Here is a 13,251-nt window from a genome sequence, read left to right on the forward strand (position 1 = left end):
TTGCCAAATTGGTTAGGACGTAATGAATGTGAAGTGCCTAAAATTACAATTAGAGTGGGTTAGACTAATTTTTTGCGGATGCAGTCTTCTATACATTATCAAAAGCTTTGGTCCGACCAACCAAAAAAAAAAAACCTTTCAAAGTATAATGCGGGTTGATTATCAGGGACCCCACCACTAAAATTTTCTCAGTTAGTTGTGAATCTTGAATATACACACATATTAAAGAAGACAACATGGCACGTTAATTCTATCATTTGATTCTTTGAGCAAATACAGAAATTTATATCTTGCAAATTGATTTTTTTAAGTGGCAATTTTTAATCAAAACTTTCTACTTATAATTCTTCTTTTCTTACCATCCAACCCAACCATCCCCGCATCTTGCAAGTTGATTGTATCAGTAATAATCCGCATTAGTAACCTCCTTAATGTATTTTGTCCACCCAGTTGTGAATCTCGAGGAAATATTATTAACACAACGTGGGAATTGCCACACTTTTGTTATAACCCTGTTCCTGGCGACTTCACATGATTTTCAACATTAGGTTGCCAATTGCTTTACTGCCCACAAGGACAAGGAACTGCCACCGCCTTAGCGCTGCAAATGAGACAAATTGAACCGAATTTTAGTTTGATTAAGCCGAATCTTGATAATTTTATCAAATTCGAACTCAAAATTGAGGTCGACGAACTTTCAATGTAAAACTCGAACTTGAATTTAACCTCAAATTCGAGACTAGTTGAACTCAAACTCGAGCTTATTCGAACGTTAAAAAATTAAAAAAAAAAATTATTTTTTTATAAATAAATAAAATAATTATTTTTCCTCAATAAATAATAAACATATTAGAGGCATATATATAATGTTACATATTATATATATATATATATATTTGAGCCAATTCGCGAGCTAACGAGTTGAAAAAGTCAGTTCAAGCTCAACTTAAACTCAATATTGACCGAGCAAACTCGTAAACGCTAATGAGTGACTTGATTTGTTTGCAGACTTCAAAGCCCTTTGATAAGTATACATTTTGTGTGTTTTAATTGTTTTTTATTATTTAATTTAGGTGTGTTTTATTTATTTTTATAGCTAATGAACTATGTTTCTAGTGAAGATTGATATTTTGTGATTTAAGTGTCAAAAATTGCATTTTTATAAAATAAAGTGGTGAAAACCTCATGTTTTTGTAGGGTTTAATAATTCAATCATCAAATGAAGTGAATTGATAAGATATTTGGATGATTTTTTATGATTTAAAGTGATTTAAAAAAGATATAAAGTGCAAAGATAAAATGCAATCAAGTGTAAAAGAAAGGGAGTTTCACAGTTTTAACACCTGTTGATATTTCGACTATGTCTTGAGTTACAAGTATCAGATTGAGGTAATTTTAAACCATTTTGGAGCTAACACATATCTCTACATTTCTTATGAAAACAACGAAATCCATTTCATGAGTTTTCCAAGTCAAAAAGTCGAAATACAGTCGGTTATTTTTGTTGTCAAAAGCTAAAATAGGGGATTGATCAGTCAAGGATATTTTGATTCTTTTTCAGTCTACAGATCTCCAACTTGAATGATTCTTGAGGCATTGAAAAACTAACTCAAAAGGTTACAACTTTCATGTTTTGTATAAGAGTTAGTTCAGCCTCTATTATTGAGAAAATATCAGTGAAAATTGGTACAAAAATAAAGCAAAGTTAAAGGCTGACTAGAAATGAGAAAACCTACAAAAGAGGCAAAATATGGGGTAAATATGCGATCTCAACCCATGCTTTCTGATGTCACGTTTTCCACAATTGCGGCTGCAACTTGTGCTCTCTTCACGCAAATTTTTTGACTAATTTTTCTTCAAAAAATCTGCCTGAATATGAGCAAGCAAGCACAGAGATTTCAAGAAACAACTTTTGCTGATTTCAAGGGACAACTTTGCCAACTAGAAACGGATCACTTTGAACTTGAATTCTCTATAAATAGAGGCCTATAGGGAGCTTGTTTGAAATAACTTTGGAGGGTTAGAAACACTACCAAAATGTAGTTTTAACTAATTTTTCTTAGTTCATTAGTATAGTATAGTTTGTGTAGTTTATTTATCTTATAATTATAACTAGATTTGGATGAAGAATTGAGGAACAAAGATGGAGGGTTGCATCTCATACGACAACGGTGACCTCTCTCCTATCACTTTTTTTTTTTTTTTTTTGTATTTGATTTCATGTTTACCTATAATACAAGTTTGATGTTTATTTTCATATTTTGCTAAAGTTTATGCTTAGAGTTATGGATGAACTTTCTATATCTTATTAGTGATATTTACTTGGTTATTTGAATAAGTTATTTATCACTTTTTGCTTATCTAAATATAATTAACCAGCTATTAATTGTTATAGTATTAAGATGTTAAGTTTGTAATGAGAATGAGATTTAACACTAATTCAAATATATGCTAAATTTAAGAAGTTTACTCACAAAAATAGAAGAACACTTATGTGGATTTAGTGATTTATTTCATTTATTTTATTAAAAAAATGAATTTGTAATTAATTTCATAACCACGAAGGTAGATATAACTTATTTATAAGTATAGTTGATTCATTACGAGAGTAGATTCACATACATTAGAAAATTACGTCATAATTATTCGATAATTTCACTTGTAAGAGTAGTGGAAAATTCTATAGCCTTGAGAGCTTTCTATTATTATTTGTATTACTTTTATTTCATGTTTATAATATAGATTTAATTTATGCTTGCAAAAAATAAAATATTTAAATTTTATTAAAATTTGATGCATATAAGAATCTTGTCAAAAAGTCCAATAAAAGAAGGGACTTGGAGAAACCACCAAACCGTATTGCAATAATTTTCTCAATTACATCTATTTCAAGTCCAGAGGACACTGAAGATTTTCGCGAGCTACACTTAAAAGTAGGAGGAATCACAAGACAGCATACATAAGAACATCAGCCATTACTTGGATAAGATAATAGCCTTCTTAGGCTATTCATATGTATTCAACATCCAAGAAAAGCTCTACTAGTATACTAAGTTCAACATCAGCCATTCACATGTATTCAACATCTAAGAAAAGCTCTACTACATCAGCCATTATAGTGTAGTAACCAACAAAAGAGCAGCTTTCCCTCCTCCTTATTTCCGGGCTTGGGACCGGCTCTGGCGATATCACAGAGGCGGAGTTACAAGCATCATACAAACAGCAGAAACAAATAAGCAACTTGCATTGGCAAAGACAATTAAGAAAAAAAAAATGAAGAAAGAGAAGATGTACTCTTGGAGGAAATTACACACTATCAAAAGTTGGTGCAGATGCTGCAAGGAGACTCCAGCACAAGAGAATGCAATCCGTTTCCAAGGGCCTAAAAAAAGAGCATACGCAGAGAAAATTCCATTCCCGCACATATTCATGAATAGACATGCAACAAACCTCACAGAGCAATCTCAACAAATAACATGATGAACCAACATAAAAACAAGATTTATCAATTTCCTGGGTAGCTTTCACTGGAACTGGGAGTAAGGATGTCTGCTAAAATGTATGTTCTGGAAAAAGAAATAACCCACAACTCTAATACACCTGAATGATCTGCTCTCTCATTTAAGATTATAGAAAAATCTTGTCTGCATGCATCTATATCATATAATCAACGCCTACATAAATGTAATTACCTTATTTAATCTTCTTTATCTGTTTTTTCCCACCAATTTGTAACAATCTAACCTAATTGTAAAATTCATCAAGAAAATAAAGAAATAAATGTCTTCCACACACAATTCTACACTCAGATTCATGCCACAACAAAAAGCTGAGGATGCATAACTTAACTCACAAGTAAATGGATACGCTCGGGTGAAAGCCTGAATCAAACTTGGGAGAAACACGAGGCACCTTTAAGTTGCAGCAAAAACAATAGGATTGGAGCCCTACAAGTGTCAGACAAGGCCTCAAAAATATGAAAACATTTTCTATCTCATTTTTATCCCCTTGAAACTGGTGCCTCAGCTTCTTTTATATCAACAGTGGAGAACAGTAGGAAAAGAAGCCCCATTTTCTGACTGCAGGATCATAAGCAGGTTGGAGTAAAAAAAAGTTAAATCACCGGCATACAACAGCAGCACTTTAATCAACTTTGCTAAAGACTTAGCAAACTTCATCAGAAAATAGCCAAAACCTCCAATACATGCTCAATCTGCTATAAATACACCACAGAAATTAAGATAAAAAAGTCCCAGACCTCCAGAATAAGAAAAAATCCAACTCATAAACCATGAAAAAAAATTATTTCCAGATTAAGCTGATGAACAGAAATTAGTATTTGCATCCAATTATTTAGCAACTGCACCACATAATCAGGAATGGATATTATCCATGAAACTCAGCGACTAATGGTACAAACTTCAAAAGCAGATGAAACAGCCAGGGATTTTGTCAAGCACTAACAAACAATTGATTTAGATAGAATAGGATTCCTTCAAACCAATATGGATAGCCTCTAATCTGAAGGAGGCCACAGATGTCACTACAACCGCTCCAACCAATTGAAACTCGTAAAACAACTATGCAAAGGCATAACAGATAGCCTAAGACATACTAATACACAGTCCTTTCAATCACTTTAACCACACAACTGACTTCTTCAATTCCAACCTCCTTCCTAAAATGATGATGAACAGGAGCATTTCAATAGATAACCAGAAACAGTTCATTATTGTTCACAGAAACCCAATATGAAAAATAGGGAAAGGAAATTACTCCTCTGGTTCTCCTTCAAAATCATTTAGACCACAACACAGCCCTTGCAATTCTCATCACATTACAGAACATGGAATTTACAGCCACACCAAATGATTAAGAAAGATTATTCATTAAACCAGTGAAGAAAGAATGAATTTTATAGATAATCCAGAAACTGTCAATCTTCAAACAAAGTAATACATGAAGGGCAGCAAAGAACTCCTTTCAGTTACTTTAGCGACATGACTGAGCTCCTCGAATTCAAGATCCTTCCAAATTAAAGATGACATAGATCTTAGTCAACCTGACATGTCAACTATTTGGTCAAAGAAAACCTCAGGAGAAAAACAGGGAAGGAGAAAACTCCCATTTTCTCTTGCAAAATCATGAACAAGAGAACATAGACTTGCACTTCTCACCCACATTACGGAGAGGTAGATTTTACTGCCACACCAAACAACAGAATGAATTCGACAAATAATCAAAGAAGCAATAAAAGGGCTTAGAGTCTCTTCAAGCACAACACCCATCTTGTACCACAGTTCCTACAATAGAAAGGAGACATCAACATCAACAATTTCCAGAAAACCGATAATTGATCAAGCACAGAGATCAACTGGTACGGGGTCCAAGTAAATAGTCTTAGGCTTACAAGAACGAAGCAAAGATCTCGATGAAGAATCGAACCCAAGATCCTAAAACAAATACAAAAAAGTCCTTACGGATAAACCAAAGGGTTTATAACTAACCAAAAACTGCCCACTGTTGCTCAAGAAAGCCTGTACACCAAGTATTTGAAGAGAAGAACTGCTCAAGAATAATGTTGACCACAATTCACGGCTACAGTACTGAACAATCAAATTGACTGCCACACCTTGGTACTTAAAAAAAAACACACACACACACACAAAATCAATCAAAAGCAACTAAAAGATCCTTAAAAGTGTTAAGACACAAGATCAACCTTGAATCCAAGCCCCTACAGCACAGATGAGAGATGGTCATTAAAAACATTCCCAAAACCACCAACTTCAGCAACAATTAGCTCAGGGTAGAAGAAGACTGCTCCAAAACAAGGTATACAGCTTTGATTGGAAGAAGGAAGCCCTTAGGTATCACTACAACAGCCTGGTATTGTCAATAATCCACAAGTATACAAAGTCAAATGGCACAGAACCTGTTGGTTTTCAAACAGTTATACACAGTGATCAGTGTGGAGACACAGAGAACTACATTCAAACACTCTTAAACTGTCACATCCCTTGGATAGCTCTCCTTCACATATTCTCTAAATGCTGATAGTTAAGCCACCAACTCTCATTTTATAGAAATAACATATAAATAGAGTTAACTGATCTCAAATCCTTGAATAACAAATTGTCATCTAAGAGAGAACCATAAAAAATGATTACATACCAAACATTGCGAAACTTGAAATTCCACAGCTGCCTAAAGAGACAACATTCAAGTAATAAAGATAAAGAACCAGAACCACTTCCAAACAATGCCCACTACACGGATGAGTTCTTCAACCTAAGCTCCTAACATGAAGAGGAGGACATACAACCTGAACAACCATTCAGAAGCCAACCCAACCATCACGATGCATATGACGAGAAGCTCTCCGAAATCATGTAAATGCTGGTAACAACAGGACAAAAACAAGCGAATTCACACCCTAATTGAGCAAGACAGCGTAATTGATGATGCCAGTTACCTCCTCAGAGCAAACAGAACTGAGTTTGGGATGAAGGTCAGCTCCTGGAACGAGACCATATAATCAGTACAACTTTGTTAAGTATTGTCAGAACACAAGAAAGAAAATACACAAGTTTTTTTTTTTTTTTAAAGAGTTAGAAAGGCCTTTGGATGCATTAGAAGATACAGGTCTCAATTCCGAGCTCATGACACAAAGGGGGGAACACAGAGACATTTACAGGTGTCAAAACCACTAAGTTGGCTCAAGCACAAAAGCAGAGATAATGTGAACTCCCTTCATTAACAATGCAAAAAGCCTTTGATCTTAGGCAGGAGACATAAAGTTGTCACCAAAGCTCCAAATCATCTAGACCCAGATTCCAGCAACCATAGTCAAGTTAACGAAGTTAAATAGTTCCTTTGAACACAAGTTGTTCAATCCTTCGTACTAACAAGGTAGACAGAGGGCAAATCAATCATCAAATCCAGAAGGTTCCAATCAGTCCTCAGGAAAAACAATTTAAAAATAATAAAAAGTAGGAAAGGGTAAATGTGTATGAAATCTCATGGACCAATATAGCAGGGTAATGACAATGACCAAAACTCCAAGATCCCCTACAATCAGACAACATGTAGAGCCAGTTAATAATGACTCACTACAAGGCGGCAAATTTTTTAAGCAAAGATTACAACACGGAGGGTATGGGAAAGGAAAAAAAAAAAAACTCCAAATTTAGAGCACATTCACATCCAAGAAACATCTCCTCTCCTTGGAAGGCCAGAATTTCCCCATTCTAAAAACAAGGCCAATCTCTAAAGCAACAATAACAATACGGTAATATGATGCCAAAATTGCCTGATACACTGGAATACCAAACAAAGTCATATACGTTGGATAACATCTATAGTTTTTCAATCAATATCATTAAAAAAAAAAAAAACCTCCCAATCATTGTTCAGGAAAGCAGCACAAAACCAAAAGTAGAGGAAGAAAAACTCCCCCAAATTTTTGTAACTAAACCAAAAGCTGTCCCTGCACAGAATTCTGGCTAGAATGTTAAAAATTGAGCAGATTAACTAGCAGACCAGTAGTGCTACCTAGCAAAACACCCTTTATGAATCTTTATGAATCTTTTACTCATTATTTGAACAAATTTGAAATCTTAACTGTATTGCACGCTTAATGAATCCTTTATTATTTTCTTGAACAAATTTGACGCTGTCACTTTCTGCTTTATGTATTTTTATTTTCTGTGACATCTGTCCAGATGCCCCCAGAGACAATGCAGCTAGCAGTCACTCTACCCGTATATCTTCACAGGTTAAATATGGAAAAACCAGATGCATATGTATTGAAAACTGTGCTCAAGTAGCATCTGAATGACCATGGTTATGAATTAAGCATTACCGCATGAAACTCTCAAAAACCTTTACAAACCGTGAAGTGAACGAGGGGATGCAAGCATAAAGAACTACATGGTGTAGAGCAGGTTCAGACATCTGAAGATGAAACAGTTCACGCAAATATTGAGCAACATATAGCCCATATAGCTTCCAGAAAAGGAAGAAAAAAATTAAATGAAATGACCTTTGAATCAGTATCTCCAAATGTTAAGCAAGCAGAAAATTTGAATGTGGAAAAAGAGAACAGTAAAAATTAACCTGAGTAAGAGGAAACCTTCACTTCTTTAACTTTAGAAGCTCTTTTAAATACGCATATCCAGCCAAACAAGCAGGAGGAGAACCACAAATGTGTGCAAAGCAACATGACATGATAGACCACCAACAGAAGTGTAGATTATCAAATACTAACACAACCACCTCTTAGCAGTTCCACAAATATAATAGATGACCACCATTTTGTATAGCTGAACCCACAATTCTGAAGATATGTGGTGCAAAGAAAGAGAAACAGGGCATTAGACGGACCTCAAAAGTTTTGCTCGCAAGATTTGCAAAAAGCCAAAGCAGGTACCCATACCTCCAAACCCAAGGAAAACCCTCCAGAAGACCATTTGAAAATTTTGAAAACCACTGTGAAAGTTGCAGAACAAGAATTGTAGCAAGTACTTGAAAGAGTAGAATTGACAGTTCATCAATCAACCCGGCAATCTACAGGGTCCGACAGTCCAAAGCATTTATTATCAACACTAAGACTGCATATATCAAAGGTGTTAGCAAAGCAAGTAGCATCCAGTCACTGTATTCTCTGCAGCAACAAAAAAAGGACCAGCTGCTGTAAATACACCATAGAAACTAAAATAACTAGTCCTCAACCTCTGAAATCAACTCATAGACCAGGAAAAAACATATATTTATTACTTAAGCTGGTGAACTGCAATTAGTAATTGCATCAGAATGAATAATTATTTCATAACCACACCAAATAACCAGGAATGGGCGTTATTCGTGAAACTATGCCGACCAGTACGAGCTTCAAAAGCAGATAAAACAGCCAGAGATGTTACCAAAAAAGCAATCTTGAACCTGAGCTCCTAGAATACAAACAAGACACAGATGCTACCACATCCCAAAAATCGTCAATTGTCAACCACTGACAAACAATTAGTTTAGGCAGAATAGAATTCCTTTCAAACCAACGTGGATAGCCTTTAATCTAAAGGAGACCGAAGATGTCACTACAACAGCTCAGACCAATTTAAACTCCTAAAACAAATATGCGAAGGCGTTACAGATAACCCAAAACAAAGTAATACACACACACCTTTCAATCACTTTATAACTGCACACTGACTTTCTTCAATTCCTAAAATGATGATGATGAAGCCTCTCAAAATTTAACCAGAAACTGTCCATTATTGTTCAGAGAAACCTAACAGCAAAAGCAGGGAAAGCAAAAAACTCCGGCTCTCCCGCAAAATCATGTAAACCACAACACAGGACTTGCAATTCTCTCCGCATTACAGCACAGTAGAATTCACTGCCACCCCAAATAATTAAAAATAATTATTGCTCCAATGAAAGAATGAATCCAACAAAAAATCAAAAGCAGATAAAAGAGCCTGGGATGTCACTTGAATGCAAGCTGCTGGAGTAAAGGAAACATATTCGTCAATAACATCCCCAAAACCAATAACTGATCAACCACAAACAAACAATTAGTTTGACCTTCAATGATGTAAATATCCTTTGACAAAAGAAAGCCTAAGATCTAAATGACAACAGCATGGTTGAAACCCAAGATCCTAAGATGTAGATATATAGTTGTTACAGATAATCCCAGAACTGTCAATCTTCAAACAAAGTAATACACGAGGAAGCAGAGAACTCCTTTCAATTATTTTAATGACATCACTGAGCTCACCAAATCCAAGCTCCTTCCAAAATGAAGATGACATGTTATCCACTATTTCATCAAGAAAAGCTCAGAAGGAAAGTAGGGACAAAGAGACTCCCATTTTCTCTCACAACATCATGCAGATGGATAAATTGTAATGCTGCGCCAAACAGCAGAATGAATTCGCCAAATTATCAAGAAGCAGATAAAAGAGCCTAGGAAATCTTCAAGCACAACACCCATCTTGCACCCCAGTTCCAACAATAGAGAGGAGACATCAACATCAATAGAAAACTGAAAATTGATCATGCACAGAGGATCAATTAGTCAGAGGCAGAAAAGAGTTCCTCCAAAACAATGTAAATGGTGTTAGGCTCAGAAGAAGAAAGCAAAGATCTCGATGAAAACAGGGAGACACAAACCCAAGATCGTACACAACAAACACAGAAAGTCCTTACAGATGATTCCAAAAAAAAAATGTAATGCTCCAAAGAAGCAGAGAACACCATTCAATCACTTTAACCCAGTGAGTTCTTTAATTCCAAGCTTCTTCCTAAAATGAAGATAGACAAACAGACTTGGAAGTAATAAGCATAAGGGTGTTGATAGCTCTTTTCAGACATTTTAGCCACACAAACTTCTTCATCAAATTAGAGGACAGAATGGGTTTATGACTAACCAAAAGCTGTCCACTGTTGGTTAAGAAAACCAGTCACACCAAGTATCAAAGAGAAGAACTGCTCAACTTTTTGGCTCAAGAATCATGTTGAAGATAATTCACAGCTACAGTACTAAACGATCAATCTTGAATCCAAGCCACTATAGTACAGATGAGAGATGGACATTAAAAATATTCCCAAAACCACCAAGTTCAAAAACAACTAGGTGCAATTAGCTCAAGGTAGAAGAGGACTCCTCCAAGACAAGGAAGATAAGCTTTGATTGGAAGAAGGAAGCCCCGAGATACCACAACAACAGCTCAAAATCACCAAAAATCCATGAGTATACAAAGTCAAATGACCCGCAAACTGTTGGCTTTCAAATATAGATTGTTATAAACAGTAATCAGCATAGAAATGTTGAAAAATACTTTCAAACACTTTAAACTGTCACATCCCTTGGATAGGATAGCTCTCCTTCACGTACTCTTTAAATGCTGATAGTTGTGCCCCCAACTCATTTTGTAGAGATAACATATCAATAAAGTTAACTGATGTCAAAATCTTCCAATAATAAATTGTCATGTATGAGAAAAACATAATGACAACAAACCCAGTATTGCAAAACTTGAAATTCCACATCCGCCTAAAGAGACGACTTTCAAGTATGCAGGTGGAGAAACAGAACTCCTTCCAAAAAACGCCTACTACACAGCTGAGGACATATAACCCGAACAACCATTTAGAAGCTGCCAAAAGAAGCCCTAACCATCACGCATATGACGAGAAAATCTCCAAAATCATGTAATGCACAATGATGAAAACAATCAAATTCACACTTCCTATTTGAACAACACAGCATAATTGATGATGCCAGTTACCTCTTAGAGCAACCACAACTAAAAAGGTTGGGATGAAGGGGAACCCCCTGGAACAAGACCAATAATCAGTACAACTTTAAACAAAGTGTCAGCAAAAAAAAAGAAATACATGAGCAAAAAAAGTTACTTAAAAATATGAAGAGGAAATGCCTTTGGATGCATTAGAAGATACAGGTCTCAATTCCAAGATCCTAACATTAAGGGGGGGGACATGAGATATTTACAGGTGTCAAAACCACTAAGTTGGCTCAAGCAAAAAGGAAAAAATAGTGCGAACTCCCTTTGTTAACAATGCAAAAAGCCTTTGATTTCGGACAAGAGACGTAAGTTGTCATCAAACCTCCGAGTCATCTGTACCCAGATTCCAGCAACCAAAGTCATGTCAAGGAAGTTAAATAGTTCCTTTGAAACAGACAACTTGAGTTGTTCAATCCTTCAATCCTAACGAGGTAGATGCAGAGCAAATCAATCACCATATCCAGAAGGTCCCCATCAGTCCTAAGGAAAAACAGCTTTAAAAAAAAAAAATTTTTTTAAAAAGTAGGAAAAGAGCAAACTTTTATGAAATCTCGTAAACCAATATAGCAGGGTAACTACAATGACCAAAACTCCAAGCTCCCCTACGATCAAGACAACATGGAGAGCCAGATAATAATAACTCCCTAAAAGGTGGTAAATTTCCCGATTTTAGAGCACCAGTCAAAACATCTCCTCTCCTCGTAAGGCCAGAATTCCACCGTTCTAAAAGGAAGGCCAATCTCTAAGCAACAACAACAATACGGTAATGTGATGCCAAATTGTCAGATAAACTGGAATACCAAACAAAGTCATGTATGTTGGATAACTCCTATGGTTTTTCAATCATTATTATCCAAAAAAAAAACTCCCAATCGTTGTTCGGGAAAATAGCACAAAGCCACAAGTAGGGAAAGAAAAACTCCCCCAAAATTTTGTAAAACAGGAGAACAGGATAATAATCACGACCAAACCTTTGAATCCAAGCTCCCCTAAGATCAAGACAACACCTAGAGCTCGTCAGCAGTGACCGCATAAAATAAAGGCGGTGACTTTATCAAGCAAAGATAAGAACAACCCAAGACCAAGAGGGGATTAGAGAAGAACTCCCAAATTTCAGACCACATTCAAATCCATCCAACAGAGCGCTTCTCTCCTCCATTCTGCCAATTCTACAACAAGGTGAATTTCGAAACATTAACAAGAAGGAAAACCGACACCAAAATTGTCCGATAAATTGGAACGATGGACAAATTATCATCATATCAACAAACCAAACTATTGCAAAAAAACTCGAACTATCTGATGATCGCGAAAACGCCGAATACCAGAGCTACCACCTAAAGCAATCATGAATAAATCAGAGCCTACCGTCGATTGACAATTCCAATTTAACTAATTTCACAGCCCTAAACCGATGCAGAAAACCGAGTTAGACGATTCTTACCTAACAGCCAAACCGCCGCGGGCTAATAAAAGCGCGGGGGATGGTTGGGGATATTTATAGGTGTTTGTTGAAGAATGGACGGTTAGGATTAAGCGGCTGTTGATGATCTGGACGGCTATGAGGAGGTCTTTTCCAAGTTGGAATTGGGCTAAGATTCGATGTACGCGTAATTTCCTGTGACCAGGTCGGTTTTATTTTTTTATTTTTGGGTAGGAAAAGGCGGTTGTTAAATTTAGAAAATTGCCACCAAGCTGGACAAATTCTGCTTTTGCTTCTTTTTTGGAAGAAAAAAAAACCCTCAAAAAAAAAAAAGAATATATGGCATGGTCAAAGCTGGTATGCTTCACTTTTTTTTTTTTGGTTCTTTCCTGGATAGAACCTTCACGAAGACGTCCTCATGTTACACTACAAAAGTGTTTTTTTCTCCCCTTTCTCTAGGGCTTCATTAGTTTTTTCAAAATAGTTATGGGGATTGGCTTGACACTTGGACATTTT

The 13,251-nt window shown here is 35.9% G+C and overlaps 1 long non-coding RNA gene across 7 annotated transcripts; it reads right to left on the bottom strand.

The window, feature by feature from the left end:
• Nucleotides 1–3,218: 3,218 nt before the first annotated feature.
• LOC113780734 lies at nucleotides 3,219–12,762 on the bottom strand. 7 transcript variants are annotated; one of them, XR_003469538.1, is made up of 5 exons: nucleotides 11,295–12,762; nucleotides 8,438–11,162; nucleotides 8,119–8,338; nucleotides 6,175–6,519; nucleotides 3,219–5,303 (listed from the first exon to the last, which is right to left on the bottom strand). It is a non-coding gene; the product is annotated as an uncharacterized LOC113780734 (long non-coding RNA). The 7 variants fall into 7 exon arrangements; XR_003469535.1 differs by having other exon boundaries at nucleotides 5,723–6,519; XR_003469539.1 differs by lacking the exon at nucleotides 3,219–5,303 and having other exon boundaries at nucleotides 5,484–6,519; nucleotides 8,438–10,048; nucleotides 11,073–11,162.
• Between the last annotated feature and the right edge of the window lie 489 nt (nucleotides 12,763–13,251).

Source organism: Coffea eugenioides, chromosome 1 (genome assembly GCF_003713205.1).
Source record: "Coffea eugenioides isolate CCC68of chromosome 1, Ceug_1.0, whole genome shotgun sequence".
Classification (NCBI taxonomy): domain Eukaryota; kingdom Viridiplantae; phylum Streptophyta; class Magnoliopsida; order Gentianales; family Rubiaceae; genus Coffea; species Coffea eugenioides.